Here is a 27,766-nt window from a genome sequence, read left to right on the forward strand (position 1 = left end):
AGACTGCCGTACAAGCAAGAAGTTAGAAAGAAATAATTTCATTACTAAAGACATTTGAGCTTATGCTTTGTAAAACTTCTCTATTTTAACTGTCTACTGAATTTATGAGATACCAAATGTGGTTAGGAAAGTAATTTGAAGTAATGCTATAGCCTTAATGCAAAGAAAGTAGTAAAACTTGAAATAATATCAGAGGCAGTAGATCAGGGTGGCATTCTATAATGAGCTAAAAAGTTATGAAGCATATGTGAATCACTAAAGCTAATTTCTTATTTATACAGAAATATTTGTATTTAGACACTTTAGAGCAGTAATATACCTTTAGCTGATGTTTAAAAGCTCTTTTTTAGTTCCATCTGCCCTCTCTCAGGTTCTTTTAAGGCATATGCCTTCAAAGATATTTCTACACTATAAATTGATTGCATCGGTAGAAGGTTGCTTAACAACATAATAATACCTGTTTGATTGCTCTAGTAGAATATTTCTCTCTTCACTGTTATACCAGAAGATTAGTATTGTATAATCCCATCTGGGCAACATGAGGAAAATCTATAGGCCAGAGTAACTTCCTGAGATATTAAAGAAGTGATGTGTCTTATCAGAAAAGGCACAGCATTCTTCCTGTTCTTCGAGGGCAACACGTCCTCATTAGCCCAGTCTGTAACCTGATGAAAATATGAATGTGTTGTATTAGTTATCATTTTTTCCAGTAGACTTGCTTTCATTTTTAGGTTGTACCTCATAAATTTTACAGTGAAACTGAACAAATTCCCACAATTAATAAAACAGTCAATAATGGTACTCAAGTTTCACTAATAGCCAGAATTATAGACATGAACCTGAATGTCTCCATCTTCTATTTACTTTAAAAAAAAAATTGTTTTGTTCAGACTGTATCTGAATCTTACCTGAAATTAATGAATATAGATTTGGTCAGGGTTTTACTCCAGACCCTAAGTAAAAAGGGAATCAATAAAACATCTGTAGAAGTTGTTATTAGAGACCTCACCTTATTCTTCAAGAATATTATCATAGAAATACAAAATCTTAATGTGAATACTCAGTTTGATAAAATTTTTTTTTCTATGATAAGGAATGTGTTGTTCAGGGGGAACAGACAAGTGCCATTCAGTTATTTTTGTTACAGTTTTTTATAGCAAGAAGGCAAATCTTTCACTTCTGGGAAATCTCACTTATAATGTTTTATTAGCCAAATAAATCCTCTATGGTATTTAAGTAGCAATGATATTTAGGAGCATGCAAATTTTGTTCAAAGATGAGCTATAACTAGAACCTGCTCCTGATCAGCTGTAGTGCTAATTAGGAGTGCTACCAGAAATCTAGTAGAAAGGAGACTGCATTAGTTTCCACCAATTTTTCTGATATCCTGCCTTTTTATTCTCATAAGTGATATTTATAAAAGAAAATACAGTAGTATTAGTATTTCTAGAACTACTTCGTATCTGAAGACAGTTGCTTAATCTGCTCATATTAATGTCTTTAAATTTGTACTTCTCCAATATTTCTGTACACATACTTTGAAATGAAGCAGAAACATTGGTAGAGAACAGATGTTACATTTTACATTTTTGTTTAAGAGACAGGCAAAATTCTGCCTGACCCCACCCTGCTTCATCTTACAGCTGCTGTCTTCTCTGACAGAGCTTTAGACTAGAGCCACATGAAATATCCTCACTAAATCTCACATGTTGTATAAGATGTGAGACTAACTGATATTTTTAAAAAACTCAGTCTATATTCATAAACTGTTCACAGGCACTGAAGGAGGTTATGATGGCACCAGATTTTGCTCCTGCTATTTAACTCACAGACCTGCCTTTCAGCATGTCTCAATGCTGTTACTTTCCTGTGTGCCATCAGAGGACAGAAATGGCAAAGCATCTGCATAGTTACAGCATTGCCTTCCTTTATGCAGTGACCTATGATGGGGGGAAAAAAAACCAGCACTTTTTTTGGTTATTTTGGGAATGAAGTTCTGATCTGTACCCATAATATTGATTGGGAGTGAAGGAGCATGTTCTTCTAAATGGGCTATTGCCTGAACATGTCTACCACACCTGAGCTTCAGTCACACAAAATGCTATTCAAATCTTGCTTCAGGATGATTTTCATAAGAACTAATAAAAAGTAAAAAATAAAAAGTATCATAGTAGTGCATAGATCACAGATAATCCCCCTTTACCTGTAGGAGGTTATTGTAGTTTCTTCTGAGGAAATAATATTTGTTTAATATAAAAAATTATCTTCCCAATCTTCTGGTACTGGCAGAACCTCGGAGCTCAACAAACAAAAGGAAACAAACAACAAAAAATGTAGTAAAAGTAGAAATTCATTTGCAGTAAGGAAAGGAATAGGGTTTCTGTGATATAGCAGAAGACACTGAGATGTCAATTCCCTCAGAACTAGTCCCACCGTTCCATGTCACCAACAAAGATATTGTCACCATGCCAATACTGACCCGTGAGGAATGCCACTCATCACTGATCTCTGCTTGGGCATTGAGTCCCAGTTGGAGTGTGACCAGCCAGCCAATTCCCAATTAACCAAGTGGTGCACCCATCAGGTAGATCCATGCCTCTCCAGTTCAGAGAAAAGGCTGCCCTTTGATCGGATAAAAGTGCACACAGGAAAAATGAAGCCTAGTAAAATGCATTGTGCACAAAGTCATTCTGATGAATTATTCATAGAACTGATGATTCAATTAGGAGAACATTTTTCTTTCTCAGGTGTGAAATTCCATGCAAGTTGAAAGGGAGCCTTAAAAATAGTAATGGGTGCAATTATATTCAGAATATGTCAGATAATCGTGTCATTTTTCAATAACAAATTAATTAGATAGTAATACTTTTCATATGCACACTCTAATTGCTTTCCTCTGAGGATCTCAGAATGAGACAAAGAGTACCTAATTAGGCCTCTAAACAACCATTTGAGGAAATCATTGTCTTTCTCTACTCACTGTAAACTGAGGTACCAAGTGGTGAAATTACGTTTCTGCTAACACATTGAGTTAGAGGAAAAATCGAAGTATGGATTTTTTTTTTTTTGTTATGTTCGAACAGAAGGTGTTTTCATATACAGTTTATTTAAAAATAGGAAATCATGAATGCTTATGTATTCAGCCCCTATCACAAAATAGAAAATGTACCCTGTCTATTAAAAAAACAAAAAGGAGTGTATTTAATCATGTATAAGAAAGATAACTTTTAGGCTTCTAGCAAACTTCCTAAGATGAGCAGGCCTGAAAGAAATAACCACAGAGCACAGGTTTACTCTTGGTAAACCTCTCACTAGGTACTTTCTCTCATCTATAAAATGTATTCACCTAGTAATTTCTGGTCACAATTTTATTATTTGCATACAAAGAAAAAGCCCTTATTTGTGTGATTGTTTTCCTGTTGGTTTGGTATGTATCCAAACACTGATGACCTCAAAAATACAGCTTACTAATTTTAATGTGATGAAAATGATATCAAGATTCAGTAGAATCTGTTATAGAATTGATGATCAAGTGCATGATGGTCATACATCCTTTAATCATAAAAAGATATATATTTTATGCTAATTTTAGAATGTATATTGTATATGCTTAATATTAATAATAACATCCAAGCTGTTGGTTTTCAATTACAGTTTCTCAAATATGTAGTAAATTACCCATTTATAGATTAGTAAGGTAATCATCCAGTGATTCTAAAAACTGAAAGCTAGGTCCACAATCAGTGTTTTGCAGGATGTTTCATTAAGATAGCTTATTTCCTAATTAACAGAGAGATAGTTCTTGGTTAATGTCCCTGCCTGACGTATTATTGTAACCTTATTTTTATTAGTTTTTTTTACCAAGATCAGCAGTCCTCAAAGGACTTTCAATCTGCTACTTCATATTTCTGTTCTGTTACTCTTTACGTGCATTTGACCTTTGAGACTGTTATGGTATAGATATCTTAAATATGAGTCTTGATGAAAGAATCACTGGCTGTACAAGAGTTCTGTTTTTTATAATAGACCTTTTCCAGTTACTGGAATCTACTGAATGTCTTTATGAAGAGAGACCTAGAATAAACACACACACACACAATTCTCAGTTCTTGAATCTGAGTAAATGTAGCAGCATAACAAAGAAAATTTATGAATACACTTCTTTTAGCAGAACACCTAGACAAGTGCTAAATTTTTATGTTTGTCATGAATATGAAAAACTGTGTAGGTTCCCCTGCCTGAAAATTCACATTATATTCAATGCTCTGGTATTTATTATCTGTATTATAAGACATGCTTTTTGAAAAGAAAGTCATAAATGGTAGGAATGCTGGAAACTTCAAAGTATCTTCAGTGTTTAAGTACAGAAAGTTCTCAAAAAATAAAGGTTATTTTCTACTCTCTCAGTAATTTCCCCCATCACTTAAAAGGCAATTGAAAATACAAGTAGAACTTAAGTTAAAGAAATTCATAAAATCTAGGCAGTCCTAGTGGTTTTCCAGTAAACACTAATTATTAGCATGCTGCACAAGCCCAGATGGCTAAGAGTGATGTTTTAAGGATGCTTTATGTTTATGGATAGCAATTTTTTCATCATAGTTGATAATTGACTATTTTGTTTTTTTTCATGGAAAATAAATCCAAGTGTGTCTTCAGTTGTTTTTAAGAGTTTCAATTAACTACACTAAATTTCCCATTTAAATGTCCAGGGGAACTGAAATAGTCTATAATACTATTAACCCATTCAACAGCTTAATTATGCAGTTTTGCCTATAGTTGGATTTTATATTTTTATTTCATTGTGTCATTCTTAGGGTGGGGAAATGCTTACATCTTTTTAATTCTGAAACAACAAAAAACTATAGCAAAAACCAGTGAAAGAGCTGAAATACTACAGTCAAGAAGAATTTGGATTTTCAAACTGTATTAATTAAATCTTTTTTTTAAACATATTTCAAAAGAAAACTTGAAGCATAACAGAATTTGATGTGGTTGTAGAAACCACTTTCCTTGCCACTCATCTCTGTGGAATCACAAAGTGACACATTTTCTGTTTGCTTGAACTTGAGACAAAGGCTGTGGGTTGGATGAATTTACACAAACCATAACTATGTTATCTCATCAAAGTTCTCAGGAAAGGACTGATTAGTACTAGATCCAGACACAGAAGCTGGGAAGGCGAAATGAGTAAGACTTAGGCAATAGCTGATGTTAGGCATGCTTTATCTGATTAAAAACAATATGTGATATACAAGTTCAGAAGGAAGTACTTAAAAAGGAGGTAAGTGGCAAAAAGAAAACCTTGGTAACAAGTAACCTACTGAATGTCATTAAAATCAAAGTAAGACCCCAATAAAGGGCACCAAAAATAACAAAAATGCAATTAATTTAAGCTTTGTTCTTCCATAATTACTCTTTCAAGATGAAATGTATTTAGGAGGTGATCAAGACATTTTGCAGTTTTCTGAAACTATTTTAAGGGAGGTGAGACTGGACATCTGAAATGATAACAAAATAGACAGTTGCCTGGAAATTAATGAAAAAGGATGAAATTCATAGCATTAATTAATTTTAAAAGGTTTGCAGAAAAAATTCTTTTTTTTTTCCTACAGTGATGGATTTCATTTGCATCCATTGAATTTGCAACAAAGATTGAAAGGAAAAAATTCAGACAAAGGAAAAGAATTCAGAATTCAACTCGTTCTCAGTTCTAATGTTCCTACTGTCATACTCCGTTTGAAACTTTAAAAAGGAAACTCATTGAACTGTCTTAAATAAGTTTTGCTGAATGAAAGACTGGATTCTATTAATGAACAGGAATTAATGAGAGTGCATTCCAGACTTGGTTTGAAGCTGGGGAGTGGATGAACTTCAGAAGCGTCAATCATATCTTTCCCTTAGTCTTCAGAATTTGTAGCACTATGTATTTTAAATGAAGACACAGGAGAAAGATGCCATAGTGTTATAAAAATGTTCCCTCGAACTTTTAATTTCATGGTTCAATTACAAATAAATAGCAGAAAAAATCCTCCCTAAAATAGTTTGTATTTTATTTATCACATTTGAAAAGATCAGTGTTTTCTTCCACAATTTTATTATTCTATCGGTGCAACAGTAAGATGGCAGAAGAAAGATGTTTAAACTAGGAGTTCCTAGAAAAAATGTGTTTCCTGTAAAATATTAGTGCATAAGCTTAATTGTTTTCAACTGATACAACTGCAGTAACTGTGCACCAAAGACAAACCTGAGAAATGAAGCTTTTATACCTCTCAAAGCTAGAAATCTTGAATTCCACAGAATTAACAGATTTTTTTTATATTCCAGTACAATTCTTTCTCTGATTCATCTCTGTTATACAAAATCAGAAACAGATTTTCTCTCTTTTCCAAGTGAGTTAATGGTGTATCTCCTTGATAATATGCTCCTCTCTTCTAGTGTTGCCCTTCAATCCTTCCTTTCTCATTATCCATCACAGGCATTGTCTAATAATAAGCTGGGAATGGTAGCATCTGATCCTGTGTGCAGTCTGGATTTTTCTCATTTAGCAGAAATTAATGTGATTGTAGGCATTTGTTTTCTTCAATTGCTTTTCTAAAATCTATTTTCAGATTTACCAAGTCCATCTAGAAAAAGTCTCAAAGGCTTTTTGGACTTTTGGACATGAACAGTGACAGATTTACTTTTGAGTACTTAGCTTCAGCCCTTTTTTTTTTTTTTCCTTTATTTGCAACACAGCTTGCTAATTGCACAAACATATAACACAACAGAAAGGAAACTGAATTGCAATTGAAAAACAGTGTAAGAGAACAAATTTCCTGGTTTCACAGGCAGTTTCAGGTAACTGTATGCCTCTGAGATACAATTGTGTCATGAATTTATAGTTTTCATGGTGGTTTGTTTAGGGTTTTGGTTTTGTGATTTGATTTTGTTTTTTCTCTAGATACTTGCCTTCCTGGGAGTGGTTATTATTCATGGTACATATTACATACATCCATCGTCAACTTCTGCACAGTGTCTGTTTGGAATTCAGGCTCATTCAAATCAGATAGCTGAGAACTTCATCTGACAGAGCTTTCTTTAAATGACTATACTACACAATCTTGTCCAGCAGAGACTGACAATACCTGTTCTTTTTCTAGCTGCCTGTACCTAAATTACTTGGTGCATTTTTGTTTTTTTATAGAACAACCAGAGTATTCATTAATATCCTATGAATAGAATTCTCCTGTGGCATGTTAGGCAGTGTGGAAGCAGAAGGAGAAGGACAGAATACGACTGAAAAAATACAGAAATAATAAAGCAAAGAAAATGAGAAGTATAAACAAGGATAATAAAAAGCTGATTAGTCTCTTCTGTCTGGAATGAGAGACCATCACCATGATGACATTGATGGTTGCACAAAGCCAGCTACAATTTCCAGACAAATCATTATGTCTTTCATAGTTTAAAACAATATTTTAGATTGAATTGCTTTTGCTTATTAAAATATCACACAATGTGAAAATACTTACAGCAGAGAAAACAGACAGATGGCTAAGTAAATTAATCTATAAGCAGTAACAGAGCATAAGGTTAGTTGCTGACACTGACTGAATCTTGTGGAAGGTGGTAGAAAGATGACAGTATTAATTAGTCACAAACACGAAGGTGAAGAAGGTTGTGAAAAGTGTGTGAAAGGGGAGGAGATGGGTTAGGAACCTGTCATTTAAAGGGAGGTTGACATTTCACATTTGAGATTTATAACTGTGCTTTAAATTCTCTACAATTTTGTAACTTTTTGATGGAAAACTAGTTAAAAACATTATGAAAATAGGAACACATTTCCAGTGTTAATCTACATTCTTGGCTTCAGTTTCAAATGCAGGCATTTGAGACTGTTCTGATTTTTTTATTCACCAGTTGTAATCATCATGTAATGTACAGAAAATAGAAAATAGGTCAGATGATCCTACAAGGTCCTTCAATTTCACTGAAACAGATATTTTCCTGTTCTTCTGTATTGCTAGAGATTTCTTCTTTTACAGTGTTTCTATTTGCAATATATGCAACTGGGTAATACATTAACATGAATTTGGAAGAGAGGATGCTCCAAAAGCTGTTCTATTGTATTTGTGGTAAGCTATTTGTTGTTTTCCAAGATAGACTGCATTCTTAGGCTTTTTGCTCTGGAAGTCATTCTTAATCTTTAAATTCTGACATCATTACATTACAAAAATGACCTTAGATATTTTTTATACATTTTTAACAAAATAATCCAAGTTCACTGAATTTTCTGGAGCTGTATAAATTCATAATACCTGAAGATCAGACATAAACTTTTCTTAATTTATTTCACTCTCATTTATTACTGAACCTGATTTTGAATAAATGCTGAGCACTTCTAAAGGTACCAAGTATTGCATTCACTTCAAATAATGCATTTTAAGGTCTTCTGATGAAGGGAGAAGGAACTGGTGTCAAAAAACCCCCACAGCACTGAACACAGGATCATATTTCAGTGTATGACTTAAAAAACCATTTCAAAATTTCGCTGGTCTTTTATTCTGTGATAATCCATAAATAGATACTAGAAATACATTCCACAATGATACCTTAATGCCAATTTTAAAAGGCAAACCTTCCCTATTTTCTAGTGATATTTGACAAAAGTTTTCTCCATTAATAACCTAGTGGTGACAATTTTGCAATTATTTCCACTGAACAGATTTAAAAGTCAAAAAGAAAGAAGAATATTGCTACATCATAATATATTTGACAGAATTCTTTGATTTCAAAAACTGTTTTGTGTGCTGAGTGGGAAACAGGGTCCTTGAGTGCTCTTTCCTGCTTTAATCATATTACACCTTTTATCCAAGATGTCTTATGGGTTGAGTGTATATCACTTTACATTTCTCCTTAGCTCCATACCAAGATTTTAAAGGCAAAAAGAATTTTTTTCTTAAAAAAAACAGAAACAAGAATGTAATTTCTTCTCAGATTTTCAAGATTGATTATGAGGAAGCAAATGCTTGGATGTTTTTCTGTTAGTGATATATTCTATTTACAAATGATCATGCTGCAAAAAAGGAAAGTAAGAGCATGTTTATGCATAATAGAGATTTTAATGTAAAAACAATGTTTAAATAGACAAAAACATTTTACTCTAACTCATCGGTCATTTGAAATTTCGAATTTATATATACATTTTTTTTAGCCCACACTTGCCCTGAAATCCAACTTTAAAGTCTCAGAAGAATTTGGCATGGTCCATGGATGATACAGACATGAGAGAAATCAATTTGCAGCAGAAGCTAAACAGTGAATATTTAGGAGATGAGACAGGAGGGAGATGATATTCTCTGGGATGTGTTCCACCGAGAAATGTTTGATGCTGAAGCTCAGGTCCTAAAATGGTGTGTGATAATAAAGAAAAATCATGTATACAAGGAGGGACTGGAGACATGGTTTGGATGCTGATAATAATCTTACAGAATGAATAATATATCACAACTCTGAAAAAAGAATCTTTTCCAGTGCTAGAATGTTTTTCATTACATACTGATTATCAAATCTATTAAAAGTGAATTTAGTTGCAATAAATATCTGAAACCTTATGTTTATCTTTACATGTTTTCAGACTTTTTTCTTAGAAAAAAATACTGAATATGATATTTTACAGTGCACTTGTAACCTAAAAGAGTAATACTTTAAAAGCATCACCAGAAGAGAGTGCTTGTCTCCTGAAAGGTTTACGAAATAGTGGACATTAAATATATGGTTACGTAAGTATCTTAAGAAGCCTGAGCTGTCATGTAGAAACAAAGTCACAATTCCACCTTTTTCCCAGCTGTTAAATTTCAAGTAGCATAGAGGAGAGGAAAACAAGCATCCATGAGTCTCAAAAAGACAGCAGGAAAAAAAGAATGGCATGTTCTGGCTTGAGCCATGGCTGACCTGTGCAGGGCTCCAAGCACAGGCACAGAGAGCTGAGAATGCCTAAACCAAGAGCTACCTGCAAGCTCCTGAAAAGAGATCATGCTGGCTCTCAGTGCAAATTATTTGGAGATGTTTCATAACTGTTGATCCTACTAAAACATTATCTCTGGAACCATGAGAAAGAGTAAGGAATGGTGTCCAGCCTATACTGACCCTCATTGCTGTGTGCTTACATAGCTGGCATCTGCCCGAGATACTGATTGATCTGACAGGGGTTGGTGCTGTACATGATGCATGACCACTTGCAAATTAGAATGAGTGCAATAGTCTTTCTAAATTAATGTTCGTTCATATCTAGAACTCTGTTTCAAGATTTATGCTATTATTTCATTGATGTTTTACAAATCCATTATTAAAGTTGTTTAGTTGGGTATTTTTTAAAGTAAATCGCACTGAGAACTAAGGCTACAAGTTATTTTCCCCAGCCCCACTCCCCAAATTACATCCTTGGTTTGGAATGAATTAGATATTTTTTACATTTTTACTAAAAATCTTTTATAGATTAATTTCTTTAAATGGTTTTAGTTAGCAGTATTTACCTCATAAAATAAATGGTTTGTATCCTCTGAAGACCAATTTGCAAAAATATACATGTTCTCCAAGCTTAACATGCACATACTTTTCTGTGCAGTAAGGTACTCTGTGGTATAAATAAGTACATCTTAATAAGATCAGTAACTTCTGTTTCTAAAAAATTGTTTATAACCTTGACTTTTAAGTCTATATGACTTTACAAACATAATCCCTACAGATAGAAACTATTACCTTTGTTTTTTTCTTTTCATCTTGCTTCAAAATACTCTTAAATTTGAGAAATGCCTCCAGGATTTTTGTTCAAGAAGAAGAGGGCACAGCTACACAGACACACGCATGCACATCCCCCCCACCCCCCCACATATTCATTTTGATTTTTCATGGGCTGTCCTCAAGAATTTGATTTACTGGAGCCCTTTAAGTTTATCTCAAAAGTGCATTGAACACATTCCAAAGATCAAAAGATTTGGAATTGGAATATTGTTACTCTTCACTTACACTCTTTATAAAGAAAAGAATTCTCATGTAATAAAAACAGTGTCTTTTTCAAGGTCATGTGGCATCTGTAGCCTACCTGATCTTTATCAGTAGATGGTGCTTAAACAGAGCAAATAACAGTTTCTTTTTTTTTTTTTTTTGAAAATGTATGAAAATATATGTATTTTTTCTTAATTTAGCTTGACATGAGCAGGCTTACCAGTTTCATACATATAAATAAAATATGTTTCTATTTCTATTTTTTATATTTTTTATATTCTTTATATTCTTTTTATTTATATTTGTGGAAGAATGTGAGGAATCTAGTTGCTTAGTATAACACTCTGTCAACTTTGAATACTATGTCATTTTAGAACACTCTCAGAGCTGCTAGTTGCCATCTAGGCATGATTTACCCTTTTTGTCAACATCTTGGTTAATTCTTTTAAATAATTTTTGAATGCTTGGTCCAATTTACTAGATTCCTCAGTAATTATTCCTTCTCCTGTTCTTTTATATGACAAAACATATAGTTCTGTACTATACAAGTTCTGCTCTCCATTTATCATACCATCAGAAACTCTTGCTGATTTGGAAGCTGTTTATACCTGTATTCCCAGTTACATTCCATTACCTAATGTGCCCTGGTAATAGAATGACCTTCTCCAAAATTGCCAGTGTCACCTTGATTTCCACAGGTGTTACTTAACAGTGATTGTACTTCTCCAGTTTTATTGTAGAACAAATTGCTTGTGATCTTTGATGACATGCAGCTGGTAATGCAGGTGCATTTATAACACAGCCTGAGGAAATAGATTAAATATTTGAAGCAATAAATCTCATTTTGATTTCTATAAGATGGATGTCAACTCTATTTCCTCTCCTTCTTCTTTTCATTTGTCAAACAGAATTTATAAATGCAATTATTTCAAAGACACTTTAACTAAGAAAAGGAGATAGAGAGAAAAAAACAAAAGGAAGTGACAGATGACAATGGTATCAGAATTAAAATATACTTAAAATACACTGTTGTTGTAACTAACACTGCAACAGCTGGAGCATTTTAGACTTGCTTATCTTTTGAGGTAATCCCAGATGACCCTATTTGATTTTCCAAATAATCTTTTATCTAAGCTAGTATTGATGGGTTACTAACATTTGAACAACTGATTTCCTCTGCACATGAGGTGGTGTTGGTCTGGCCATGCTGGGGGATACTGAAGGAAGAGCCAATACCAGAAATCAGGAATATGTAGTGAAGAAGCAGGTGGCATTGTCAGGCAGCTGCAAGATGGCTCTGTGGTCAGGAAACCAGTTCACTGGCATTGGCCATTAGCAGCAGAGCCAGGACCAAGGAAACATGTTCTGAGAGAGAAACTGCTAATTGTCCTGCTGGCTTGAATTGCCCTCCTGGTTTCCTTGTGTAGAGCCCCATTGGAGCACTGAAAACACCTTTCACTGCACGCAGCTTGTTCACAGAGAGATGTTGACAGGACAGTGCAGCTGAGAATACACACGGAGCCTGTTATAAATGTCTCTTTCTTAATCCAAGGAAATCAAAGAACATTGAATGGTTTGGAATCGTTTTGTACCAGGTTTTAAGATAAATTTTTGTTCGTGATCACTTTTCTAGTCAAAATCACACTGGTTCAGTCCTGAGAAGAAGGGATGGGTAGGGAACAGTGCCCTGTGGTCTTTCCTGTTTGCATCACAAAGCATTGAGGAAGGACTCAGCTGATGTCAGAAATACACCTTCCTTTGACACTCCTCTTAGGAATCAGTTGCTTTCCGAGTTTTTAATTCCTTTTAAGAAAAGTCTAATGCCATGTATCTCATTAATTAATATTCATCAAAGGCTGACTATATTGCAAAACTTTGAACCTTTATCCTTTTTTTTTTTTTTTCCAAAGAAAAAGATTTTGTTTGGTTTTTTTATCAAAGTGGGTACATGAAAATTAAGGTCAAAAACCTCACTGTGATGTGCAGTTGCTCTTTTCCAAAGGAATATCTTTTATTTACCTAAGCTTTAAAATTAATAAAATAACAATAATAATAATAACAATAATAATAATGATATTAGTATTATTATTTAGATTAGCTTTTAAAGATATTTAGTATGGGGCATTTTACAGGGGAGTCATTACAACATAATTGAAAGAACAGATTAAAGGAATTAATTTCCAGAGTAAGACTAATTTCAATTAACCTTAACTTTCTCCACTAAAGAACTGTGAGAAGTTTTTCACTCTCAGTTTCAGTTATGTAAGTCCCAAATACATTCAAAAGAATTCTAGACAGCATAATTGCAATAACTTAGGAAATCACTCTTCTGAATGAACATCTACTTTCAAAAGAGATGTATTGCTGATTCAAAGTTAGCTTCTGCAATGCTAGATTTTGGCAGCAGAAACCTTTGGAGCACCCCAAAATAAAAATAAAAAAGCAGGGGAAAGATCACCTTTCAATACAAAGGCTCTTCTGTTTCAGCTATTACCTTTGCATATTGTTTTCCTTAGACCTGGGTTTTTTGATAAGTCCCTGGAATGAGGACTGATGAGGTTAATGGAATTGTTTTGAGTTAAATACTTGTCTCAATATGCAAAAATCCACAAACAAAAATCCATCATTTGGCACAATCAAATACAAGGCAGTATGTCTTATGACTCATACAGTTCAAAAATTCATGTTGAAATATATAAGAGATCATAAATTATCTAGCTGGAACACTTCAGATTTTAGGGAGTTTGTTAGGAGGTGCCTTGCCTGTATACTGTCTTTAGGATAAACAAGGAAGGTTCCTCAATTGTGTATCTTCTGTTTATCCTGCATCATATCTTCCTATGATTTACAAAATTTCATTTAGTCTCATTATTTTGCTGTTAGGTAAACAGATAAACAGGGAGGATAGGCTGAACTAAAGATTTAAGAATCAGTCTGTAGTGTATTTCAATGGCAATTATTCATCTAAATATCTTTGAGGATCTGGGTGTCACCATTTAATCAATTGTAATTCTCTGCTCTAACATTAGTTTAATGTTATCTGATTGCTGATCACTGCTGATGCTCCTGAATGTTTGTCCCTTAAATAGCAATGAAGAGGTACCTCATCTTCATAATCTGTAATTGAATGTACACCAGGACTACTTTGCCACTTGAGTAATTGCTGTTGGATTCTGAAGTGTTTGTGTTTGGGTGAGGTTTGTCTGCTAAATAGGAGCCTCTAAAAGGAGGTAACAAACCTCTCCAAGTCTCAGAGGACTATGAAGCGTCTACCATCAGTTACAATGTTGGAGTTAAAATAAGACTGAAAAATACAGTGCCATCCTAAGATAATGCAATACATTTTGGATATGGCACGGCTTGGTATGAAATGAGGATCAGAACCCTGTGAGACTTGCTAAAAAAGCTGCTAAGAGAAAATCATGCAATGGCAAGTGGGAAAAGTACTATCAAGCCAAGTAAGAAAAGCGCTGCAATGCATTGCGGTATACAGTGCTTGCTTCATCACATGTATGGCTTTGTTGTTGTACTATTGCCATCAGCAAGAAAACAAAAAGGAAGGTTCATGGTCTTGGTTTTCATATCTTTGTGTAACTGGTAAAAGAAAAAATGTGTGTACTAGATAAAATAGTCCAGATAGCAGATAGCAAAATTTCAGAAGAATTTCAAGCTGGAATCATGACAGCTGAAGTGGTAAAAGAGTGTGAGGTCATAATAATTGCAAGGTTTTCTCTCTTGTCAATATTATTAATTATCAGACCTTTTTTTAACATTTCACTCATTTAAAACCTAGAATATATCTGTAGCTGACAGTATTTAATATATGCATAAAATTATATTAGAAAGTACTAGTTTTTCAGTGTAAATTATGTAATGACTAGAAGTTTGAATTTAGCAAAGAACATTCTGTCAAATGGCAAGGACTTTAAAACATCTATTGAATCTTTTCTTCTTTCTTTTCAACATTTGCAAATACACAATTACCTTATCGGTTTACATTGATTTCTGAGATCTGATTATCTTACCAAACAAATCCACAAAAATAAACATTAGAAATATATTTGACGAAAATTTCCTAGAACTATTTTCAGTCATGGAAAATGAAAAAACCTGCTATGTGTGGAAAGCTCTATTCACATGACCAACTATTGCTTTTTACATAGACTCAGTAATAGCATACATATATTTATCAAGAAAAACATTCATTTAAGTCATCAGGAGGACAGTAATTACCTCAGTATGCAGGTTTTTTGCAAAATCCTGTTTGTTCATAAACTAAGTAAATCTGTATTTAGCTCAGAGATGATAAATCCACTGAGCATACACATACCCATTTATACAACATTTGAAAAAAAAAAAAAAACAACCCAGCTTGAAACAAGATAAACAAAAGGGCTACAATTACCACCACGTATGTCACCAAGGCAGATAATAAGTTACTAAGAACAACTCTGGTGAGATAGACCACCCTTTAGTGTTACTTCTGATTGCTGTAGCAATTATTTTAAGAAATCTGTATACTTTCAATGTAGTTTTCCGTGAAAATCTCTAAAACTAGGTAGGTCTTTCCTTTTTTTATAATTTTTAATTTTTAATTTTATATTTTTTAATGGCACAGATTTGACGAGCTTCATTTCTGTGAATATTTAGGATGATTAAAAAACTGAATCCAGTTTTGAAAAAGGACCTTTAATTACATATGAAAACATTTTCTTATGACTCAGCACAGTCTCACTTAAGCTGCTTGGGTACTAAAAATAGTTCAGCTGTGCTAAAAAGAAACTAAGAACCAGTGACCCACTCAAACATTGTCTTGTGCAGATTTTGTAGAAGTAACTACTGTGAGGGCACAGCCTGCAAGCACATTTTAAAACCTGTTTAGTTATTCCTGTTGTCTGAAAAATTGGTGCTGAACTGTGTTGTATGGTTAATTATTTCGTTCAGGATTCCAGATACAAAGTACCCACTTGTACATTGCAAATTTTGTACCTTTTAATGACAAAGTTTTCATGATGGCATGGCCATTTTGCAGCAATAATTCTTGCAAAGAAATATTATTCCCAACTTAGAAAAACAGTAAATTTAATTAATGCAGGTTTTCCAGTGCTCTTCATTTCACCAACCGTTTAAAAAATTCAGGTGCAAATGATCAAATGGTAGTTCCACTAATTGGTGCTCTGAGCCAGGATGTGTTAGAGGTTGCTCAAAATGACTCAAAGGCATGGTGCTTACAAAGTGTAAAGCATCAAGATGCTTCTTGGTCTTCCTTGTTCCCATGCAAATCTTAAGCTTATGAGAATTATGTTAATATTTAAACAAAAACAAGAAAACTTGTTTAGTCTCCAGCGTTTGCAATCCCAGTTGATACTTTCTTGCACGTTGTTGGGAACTGCACGAAACCGTGATAAAAAGATAAAAAGAGTGGATGTCACAGAGCAGAAAGGTTACATAGGTGTAAACTTAAGTCACATAAGCAAGAATTCTAATAGAACTACTGGTTTCATGTTTAAAATCAAGATGTGCTTCTATACTTGTGATTGTGGACAAAAATGAAGATAACATGGTAACCCTGAAGGTACTTCACTGGTTTGAAACACTGAAAAGTGTTTCAAATTTTATTCTGTAAATTGTATTTATTATTTATTCATGTAAATAATGGTTTGTGGTTTTGTTTTTGTTTTTTTTTAACAGTTATGAAAAAAGCACAATAGCTCTTAGAGTTATTTCAGTGTCTTGGAACATGAATTCTAAAAGATGTACAAATTTTTCATGATGACAAATATTTCTAGGGACCACCTGGATAAGAATGGATAATGCATAAAATAATCGTGAGTGTTGAAAAGGAGGGCATATAAAGCAAGAAAAAGCATATTTCATCTAAATTGCTCATAGGGCTTTTTACTCTGTCAAATATGGCTGATATAATTTGACTGATATAAATTATTATTGATTTCCAGGCTCTGAGAAACCTTTTAAGCCCTGAACAAAGATTTTAATCCTTTCTTGTTCTTAAATAAGAATTTTTTTATTATCCTTTACAAAAGGTTTTATGAAGTTATTCATTTGATTATCTCATAATAATGACTGTAGTTAAATAATACAGTCACAGAAGATAAGGAACAGCCTCATCAGAAAGAATTTCATGTCCAGAAATAAGGCCCAAATCCAGAGCTCTTCTATATATATTGATGTCAGTAGAAGTTCAATTTGTCACAGACTATATGAATGCATTTGATACAGTTTGTGTTGGGGAAATGTAAATAAACTAAAAGAATCAGGTTCAAAGATCTACTGATAGGGTACAAAAAGGTGTCATGAAAATGATCTCCAAAGATCACCTTCTCCAAAGCCTTTGGCAAAAGCAGCCTCCTATATTCAGTACTGTAAAGATACCATGAAGGGATGCTTACCACATGATGCAGCACTTTAATTTGATCCATGATGGATCCCAGCATTCCTGCTGTAGTAGTTAATATTCAGTAGACCAGTGGCCATGTAGGAACCAGGCTCTGGATGAGCAGCATGTGTGGACTGTTTTTTGTGAGCCAATTGAGTATTGCTAGTTCCTCTTCAAAGCCATGTGAGAGGAAAAGCAGGTTGAAGCACTGATGCAAGGATTCCCTCATAGGGAAACTCACTGACACATCTTGTCTGTTACCTACAGAACCTGGGACTTAACAAATACACACCAAGATGTTATGTCCTTGAAGAGATAGGCCTTTAATCTGTAAAACTGGCTATGTTTAGCTCTGTTCCTGCTGCAAGACAACAGAAACTTGAAGGTCGCATCACTCTCATGACCTGTTAAAATCCATAGGAAGTTTTCCATTGACTTCATTGTCCTGGATTGAGTTCCCTGTTTAACAGTAACTTCTTACTCTGATTATTATTATTATTATTTCTGATGTGCACAAACCTCTAAACATTGCTGTGAAGCAGCACCTTCTGTACATAAATTCCATAATGGCAAACGCAACATTTATAGTAGATCTTAGAGCCAACAGCTGACAATGCTTAAGGCACCTAAGGCATAAAAGCCCTGTGGATCAAAATGAGAATTTCAGAAGGAAATCAGTGCTCCAGAAGGAAATTTGGCCATTGCACTAGGAATCAGCAGAGATGGGGTTAAGTACAATTGATGTTACTCTGTGAAACATCAATGCATGACATTTCACAGCAGTTAGTATGCCCAGATGCCCCCAGAGCTCAGCTCGTTCCTCCTCCATTCTCCACTGCGCTTTGAACAGTAAGACACCGCTAACAGGCAGCTAGCCCATGTGCTTTTGAGCCACTGTGCAGCAAAAAGAGCAACACATGAGCTGGACTTTTGTCAAATCCTTTCTGGAAATCTGAACATGTGATGTCCATTGAATTCCATTTTTTGTCTCCTATGGTAGTCTTGTCTTCAAAGAAGCCTAACCAGATGGTGAAGCTTGCCTTTCCTTTCTTAGAGACCATCAGTCTTTGCTCACACTGTGTATTTCTAAGTGTTTTTCCTGTTTTGATCTCTGAGAAAGACTTTGTAAGACACTTCCTGCAACTGAAGTTTAACGACATTCTCAGATATGTTCCAACTCTTTTGTCAATCTATGGCTCCATGATAAATACCTGAACCTACTGAACTTCAACTAAGACATCTTGAAAAAGTAAAACACACAGAAGCTTCCCTGCAACTCTGGTCATAAACCTCAGCTCACTGTGGGTAAATAATAATGACTTCCATTTATGAGAGCACCTTTTAACCCCTAAGATCCCAAAGGTATTGCAAACTATTGTCCTGATTCTGCAGTTATCTACTTCAACAGACAACAAAGTTCTGCTGCACAGACAGGAAACTTCTTGCATCATAGAAATCGCAAGTGGGAAAAATTTTTCTACTGTAAAATAGAGTAAAACACCTCATTAGGAAGAAATTTATGTTGTTATCATTTTAGGAAATTCTGGTGCAATTTGTTGAGCAACTCTAATAACATTGTTCAAACTACCTGAAAAGAAGAAGTCAAGACTCCAACAACATTTAAAAATAACCCCAGTAGATTCTGAATGGGAACATGTTTCAAATTTAGTCTATGAATCTGTTTTTCCTGTGTATTTTCTGTATTTCACAAATACATGATCAATATAGGCTCTTTACTATGCTACTGGTTTACTGTTACAATCTCAAAGAACAATTACATATTCTTGTAACATTTTTTATTCAGATACCACCCAGGCCAAGAGTTTTTAAGCCTTTATGAGTGCAGAACAATGCTGAAAGTTATGTTTGATGATTCTATATTTCCTCACGACCGCATAAAAACAATAATCACAGTGAAATTATCTAAAAACTGGTTCCATATTTCTTTTGGAGGTAATAGTCTTTCACAGAACCATTTGTATTAATATCTTTGCTTCTTGTCAATCAAAAAACACCCATTGACCATGTGCAATTAAGGTGAAGTCACAATTTGTGGAGGAATATGAATCCATGTCCTTTAGGTACTATAAACAAGTGTATATTCATTGTCTATGTTCTATATTGTGCCATAACTATGTCATCTTTTACTGATACACCAAAAAAAATTCTGAAGTAAAGCTGTGTTATTTGTTGCTGATGTATTGGAACTGAAACAACATCCTACTATGAGGTAGGAATGACTCAATAGATATCAATTACTGATATAACAAGTTGATCTATTTTCCATTAATAATTTGGAAGTTATAGCCCTCTGTCCTCTTCGGATTGTAATAATAAATAGAGCTTACTACAGCTATTTCTATTTGCGGTAGTTAATAATCATATAAATAAATAGAGCTTGTATATTAGCCATGTCATAAACAATGTTATTTTTGTTATTTATTAGGTCACTATTGCTACTTGCTACTGCTTCTGCTCTAGATGTGAACTAATGGAATTATTTGATAAAAATATAGTAAATTTCTACAGAGAATGAAAGCTGTTTATTCATGTACAAATGGCCTTGATTGTAGCCAAATAAAGGTGATCAGAATAATAGTACTGAGAAAAAATTGCACTATTTCCCATAGTGATTTTTAGCACAGTACAGCTGTAACAGGTGAGAACAGCTTCACCGAGGAGCAAGCTGTTAAAACATTAACCAAATGACATGTTACACTTAAGTTGCTACAGCTTGGGGTTGATAGGGTTTATTTTTAATTAGCTGTTCTAAATTAAGAACTTTACCTTTAGTTCTTCTGTCAACTATAGAAATTTTTATATGTCTTGAAATGTAATTCCATTTATTGAACAATCATTCTTATTCTTATGACAATCAACAATATATATTTTCTTCTAATCTTTACCTTTCAAATCTAAATTCTCTGAGACAAAGGCACTGTGGCATGTGAAGCATATCTACGCAGTGTTTGTCTTGGTGGAAAAACTTGTAGGCAGTAATGAAACTAATGCTTGTTATAAAATTTAGAAGAGGAATTTTGCACACTTAACTCTATTAATGTGCATTTTGAGATTTTCACTGGTAGTTGATTTTCTTTAATTTTTATTAACTGAAAGTTGTTCAATTTGAGGTACTTTCAGTTCAAATATTATAAATTGCAGGTTAAGAATATGCACAATATACTGTAGCAATTAAAAAAATGAAAAGAATAATCCATGTTTTTTCTCAGTAATTCTTTTGTCCCTGTGGTTATATATTGGGACAAAAAGAGAGGAAGAAGACGAGAATTAAAAGGCAAAGAACCATGTAATATCTATAATTGATTTTTGGTTTTCATTCAGCAAAAATTTGTGATTTATAATTTCATTGTAATCCAGTTCTGGGAGAATAGGATACCTGGAAAACCTATGTAAAAAAGTGTAATTTAGATATATAATCTTGATGGATGATGAATAACCACTGTTTAATTGAGATGAACAAATACTGTTTTATTGAGATTGTTTGGTTAGAGTTACATGTAAGAATGTGAGGTTATTGTTAGTTTGTCAAGTACAATATCTTCATTTCCATTATCGACCAACTCTTACTTTTTTAAAAAATTTGTTACTGCTTACTTAGCCGATGCTTTTTGCCAAATAAAGACAAAAACATTCCTTGTTGTCTTATTGTGATCAATTTATACCTTGAATTTACGTACGTTTATGTCTTATATTATTTTTGCCTAGTCTTCACTACAGCAAATATTAGATGGAACATCATAAATGTATATCTTTCCAAAAATGAAAGATTTAGACGCTGGAAATAAAAAAAAAAAAAAAAAAAAAAAAAAAAAAAAAATTACTTATACCCTGCTTTTCAACATGCACTTTGAAATTTCCATTTTAATGATTAGGTAGAAGTTTCAACTTTAGTACATCTTCCCTAACTGCAATTCCTTGGAAGTCTGATAAAGCTCCTACTAATAAAAGATCCTCTAACAGTTTCTGGTGGATTATTTCCATTTAAGTACAATAGGAGATATTAACAGACAGTTAGATTGCACTTCTAGCTGATCATCAAGTAAATTAGTAACAGTCATAAGGATAATTATCTAAAAGGCTGGTTGCTTTGCTTCTTGGTTTCTTTATCTGTCATCAATTTATTATATGACAGATGCATCATATAAATAAATTATTGCTTAAATTTGGTTCATTATAACAGAAATTATGGGTAGCGGGCATCTCCAATCTTTTCTGTCATGATTCAGATAAAAATATAATAATGACTGTAGTGGTTCAGTTTTTCTGCTCCAAAAATGCCATACATAGCCTTAAGCTATACTCAACAGAATTACCAAAAAAAGGATATATATATCTCCTTATATAAATAAGGATATATAATAACATAATAATTCATATTAATAATACCTAATAATATTCTTTTTACTTGTGTCTATGTATTTTTACCGCAAGACATACTTGAGGAGATTTTCAAGTATTTATTAGGCCTCAGTTCAGTTTTCTTCTGTGCCCCTTGTGTCCATCAAAACTTTATGCAACCGTCTTCCAAAAACAAGTAAACCACACCAAAAGATTCAAGTTTATTAACTTTTATTAAAATAAAAAAGCTTTTCTTAACAAAAAATATGGTTTTTTACATGCCTAGTAAAAAAGGCATGTTTTGTATTTGTGATTGAGGCAATTTCTGTAATTGTGACCCAAAGCATAGCACATGATTTAGTAATACTAATTTTTAAATACCTCTGAATTGAACAATCCTTTATCAGTCAGCTGTCCTAGGATTAATATCAGTAAATCTGGAAAATTTTCTATAGGGAAAGAGAAACTTTTAGCTTATGAAGAGACACAGGTCTTTTTCTTTGAGAGAAATAACAGGGCTCTTGGACACAGATGATTGATTTTGGCGAGGTTTGTCCTTGTGGAGACCTAAGGAGTCAGATTGTTTTTGTTTTGCCCCTACACAGTATAATTGTATTATTGTGGCTCTTGCCTATTTTCAGTTTCATTGAAGTACTTAAAACATTTTGTTAGAAGATGTGTTTGCCATGCAACAGAGCTCCCATATAAGGTCTCTCCTGTTGTTGATGTGAAATTCGAAAGACATGGTGCAAATGTCATGTCCTCTTCCTTCTACACAATCCTTTCAAGTAGTGCTTAAAGGGTGATGTTATCTGATCTCTGTCATCACAGAGTAGCAGTTGTTTGCTCTGAGTTACCATTCAGTCATATAGAACTGCATTTTGAAATCTTGCAGGTGCATCCTCTGAATTCACACATTCCTGGCTATTCAAAGTTCTGTAACACATCAGGAACGTGACTCTCACTTATTCCTCCATCGTACCCCCTTGGTACATACATATTTCACATTTGCATTAGCACATTGCTTCATGTTTTGCCTTGCTTTGATTGACATTCAGCATACTAAATTACCTCAATTCTTGAATATATTTAACTGATTATAGCCTTGAGACACCCTCTGATAAATGGCTGTGCTCTAATTTTCAGAAGCAAACACTCTGATAATCAAAGGAACCTTCTGTTTATGCACTTCTCATCTGCCAGTATCACTAAAATACTTTTAAATTAGTCTGTGAGTTTTAAAATTTATAGGTTTATAAATACTATTATCTAGTTTCATGTTTGAAGTTATAAATCCTTTTTATTCCATGTCACTTATTTTAAGTTTATTCAGATTTCTATGTCATTTAATTGGCTTCTAGTCCAAGAAAATTCATGACCTGGAGAAAACCTTTTCTTGCTATGATTTAGAGAAAGATGTAATTATGACAGTTAGATACAGCTAATAACCAGTTATAAGAGCCATAAATCACATTTCTTAGGATGATAAGGAGGCTACAAAATATTATATAGAGTGGTGCATTCTCTAATAACTGTATCAACAACTATTTCAAAGATTCAAAGAGACTCAAACGTATTGGTTTTGGAGACCTAAACTTATTTTTGAGATAGTGTTGGTAGAGAAGTTATAAGAAACTACTACCTGAGGAAGGAAGATATTGGCTTATATTTAAATCTGTTAGGGCGCAGATTTTGCCAGGGAATTCTGATCAGAGTTTGGAAGATCTTTGAATTTAATTGAGCAAGATGTCACTTCTAATAATTCTAATTCTAATTCACACTCATATTACAAATAAAAGTTTTTTTCTGCTCTGGGCATAGCCTCTGTAGATCCAGAAATTACATCATTATTGAATTAATCATAACTAAAATTTACATACAGCATGAAAAGTCCTAAATGTGGTGAATTCCCTTTTTTTCATATACAAACATTCTGTTGGAAATAAATTCTTATCAGACCCAAACTCAGAATCAATATGAAGCCAGATGAAAATAAGATTGAATTTTACCCCTTCCTTTTTAATGCATTGATAAAAGCTGATACGAAGTTGACGTCTTCAACCTCACAAATAAAAAGGGAGCTGCAAAGAAAAAACAGCTTCTCAATTGTCTTCTCTTTTAAGTATAAATATCTTATTAAAAAAGCATCTGAGAGAAAGAAAGCATGATTTGTGAGTCTAGTAACACCTAAATTGGACCTGTTAATTTCATTTGTTTATTGTGATCTATGTACAATCCTAGAATGTTCACTTTTTAACAAAGTTTGTTGGTTTATTGAGAATATTTTACCAGCTTACAGAACTTGTAAATGCAGCTTGAAACGTGCTGTACTGACTGATTTAACATCTCTGAGTAGATAATTAAAATGAAAAATTAATTACTTCTTCCTTTCCTTTTTCAGATATATTTCTGTGACACTGTACTTGGACATTTTATTCTTAAAAGTCTTCATGATTCTGTGTCCAAGTGCATTGAAAGATGGTTCAGAATCAGATGGGAGATTGCAAATGCTGTTCTCCATAGGATCATGAGTCATGTGTCTGTCACCTGCACTTGTTCCACTACCCTTTTCATTAATTTCTCATGAAGCTTATTAAGCAATGCAGTCATTCAGATACTAGTTATTCATTCTAGTATGTCACCTACATGAGTCCCTCTTAGTGTGTTGACTTGTCTGCAGTTCTTGACTTTTGTATCGGTGAATTTTAAGCTTACATATTTAATACTGGTTGACTATTTTAAACCTCTTAAGCACTGCTTGAATACCCCTGTTGTTCAATGAGGCTGAGATACTGCCTAACTTTGGTGGTATCAGAGTTGGGATTGAAATCACACCTGAAGACTTATAGGTTTCATAGGAAGCTCTAATGCCTCACATGAGAGGAGCTGGACCAATGGAAAGAGAGTGATGTGTGTTGCAGAGTTTCTCAAATTGTACCAGATGCATGTTGACTTTGTGTCTTAGCATTTGAAAAACCATCCCCAGAGGCATTTTGAATTTTAATAGTTCTTAGTTGTAAAAATATGTATTTAGGCATTTTTTCCTTCTTCTGAGCATTTCACAACAGATGCTGTAGAATAATGAGTATTGTGAGAGTTCTCACACATCTTAAAAAATGGCAGGCTTTATCTTATCTAAGATGCAGATATACAGTCCTGGATTTAACACAGAACTCTGGAAAGGACATAGCCTTGAAAATACTGGTTATAATTGTGCTTTTTTCTGTCTATAAGTGTTATTGAAGTCAGTCAGAAATCAGAGTGAAGATAGTAGTTAACTTAGTTTCTTTTTGGACAAGTTCTGGTAAAGGCAATTTTATGCCTTTATTAAAGTTCAATGTACCTCTAGCAACATTCAAAATTAGTGCATTGCCTTTACATTATATTCTAACTATTTCATCTTCATTTCTTTTCAGTGCACAACATTACTAAGTAAGGACATTGATTCTGTGGAATTCTGAAATTTTGAATTTTTATATTGTTTACTGTTTGTATATTGTCAGTCTGCTTGGTTACATATTTATTGCTTAAAAAAAGAAATAAACTGTACACTTAGAGCCACCCATCAAACAGACGTGTCTTCTCATCTGGGACCAACTGAGTTGTGTTAGTTTTAAAATAAAATAATTGATTAAAAATACATCTTGAAGAACCAAAACTTCTGTCTTAATGCATTTATTGGAAGTTTAAATGTAAGTTACATTAGCAGAACAGAGATATAATTCATCCTCTCCTTCAATATATAAATTAGGATGTTTAATTCAAATTTCAGACTCTTGAGAAATTTTCGTTTTTTCCACATTAGTGAATAAACAAATGGAACAGAATTAAAATGGTACCTCATCAGTGCAGGATGATACATCACAAAATATTGTTTATTCAATTATCTTGACAACTGAACTACAGTTTTAACTATTTATGATCATGCTTTCATAATATAGTACTAAATATTTTATAATGCATTTTATGAAAATAACAAAGACTTATAAATTCTTCCCTGCACACAGTAAAACACTGGAGCAGGCTGCTATGAAACCTTGACCAAGAAGCACAGAGTCACTTCACGTGTAAATCATAAAGCTCATAGGTTATTAAAATGTAGCCATTTCTATGCAATTTTTGATGAAGCAGCACTGTGAAGCTCAGTAGTGGAATCAGGTCCATTTTTATCCTTTCTAAATCAGGATTGTTTAAACGAAGAGTCAAATGCTTCTGGCTTATAGTGAAACACTGGCTCTGTTTCAGATTTTCTGCATGCAGACTGGAATTGTGACAACTGCTCCTGCACAGCTCCAGATATATTAATGTCTCTAGCTGCCATCACACATAAGTAATTAGCTAAATGTAATTTATTGGCTTGCCAAAGAACTATAAAAAAAGACTTAAGGAAGATGCCCACTTCACATACATTTATTTTCAGGTTCATGACATTTGCTTATATTTTTAAAATAGTCTCAAAATAAGGATGAAAACTCTTAGGCTGGATAAATAGTAATAGTCTGTAGCTTTCTTGTTTTTCTTTGCTTAAATATTACTGCTGTTGCTTTTCCCAGACTTGAAATTTATAAACATAGATGTCAAGAAGACATCCAAATTATTCTTTCAGACTTGTGTGAACCAACAACTTTTTACCAAGTAAAGCAAAAATGAAGTAATGAAAACACCTTTACTTTTCCTGTCACTGAAGTGGCAATTAGAGCAGGTAGATTGTTAAGAGAGAGAGAGACCTAAAAGGCTTTAGGAAACAATATTTATGAAAAAAGCATCTTGTGTGACTAATTTATCAAAAAAAAATTTAAAAAAAAAAATTACGCATTTTCGATTGTTTAGTATTTATTTGGAACAGAGAGAAACAAAACTCTCTGCATGAAAATTTGAAGTAGAATTTTTAACAGGTATGCCATTTTAATTCTGATTTTTTATAACATTTGAAATAGGTGAATAAAATGAATATATAGTGTGACATTTGGATATAGACTTACACTATCAAGAATATTTGTTAGAACTACATAAAGAGAGGGAGTATCATCAATATCTTTAAAAAAATCAACACTAAAATACTAAAACTACTGATAGTAATTTTAGAAAATATAAAAATCCTGTTAGCATTTTAAAATTTATTTTTTATATATTCCAGACAGTTTTAAAATAACTCAGTAGTTGCATTTGTTAACAAAGGTCATCAGCATATGTCTTTTTAAATCTCCTATAATGAGTTTTATTTCTAGTTTCCCTAGTAGTTCTTTTGTACAAGGTACTTGTATTTCTAAATCTCTGTTTAGTCTGTGTTCCTCAAATGTGTAAAGTTTGGGTTCTGTGAGAGATTAGAACTTCACCTCAACAGTTTTCAAATGCAATCTGCATGTTATTGTGTTTAAATATCACAATAGCTTCTTTGGACGTAATCAAAACTGTGAATACAATCCCATTGTTAAAAATAATGTATTGCTGGAAAACAAGAGGGTAGAACCTCTCAGTTGTTTTCTGTCTGTGCTTATATCGAAAATAGAGGCGGAACCTTTTCTTCACTGTCATGTAGTTTAGGCAACTTTTAATAATTGAGTCTTCCAGAGCACAAGTACCTATGCAGACCTGGTAATTATACCTTCATGTAATATTTTCAGGCTGTTTCATGAAGTCTGTTTTCTCAAAGTTTCTGTAGCAGGCAGCTGGTCTAACACATCATAGGTGGTAGCTCTTGTGGCAAATACAATGCCTTCGGTTAAGCACTCCCATTATTAGCTTTTCTTTTTTCTTCTTTTTTCTTTTTCTCCTTTACATTAAGTAGGTCAAAACATGCACTTCTAGAACAAATTTAATCGGTTTCACACATAGAAGAGACTTCCAAACAGCCATAACCATTTTTTTCTGACTTTCCATCTAACAGAAATCAAATTGTGTATATTGCTCTTTTTTCATTTTATAAAGCATGCTGGGAAAGCCCAATCTGGTGGCCTCTGTGAAGGATTCCATCTGGGGTTTTTTGCCCAACAGAGCCTTCCAGGATCTAACTGCATTCTATAT

This window comes from Catharus ustulatus, chromosome 6 (genome assembly GCF_009819885.2).
Source record: "Catharus ustulatus isolate bCatUst1 chromosome 6, bCatUst1.pri.v2, whole genome shotgun sequence".
NCBI classification, from domain to species: domain Eukaryota; kingdom Metazoa; phylum Chordata; class Aves; order Passeriformes; family Turdidae; genus Catharus; species Catharus ustulatus.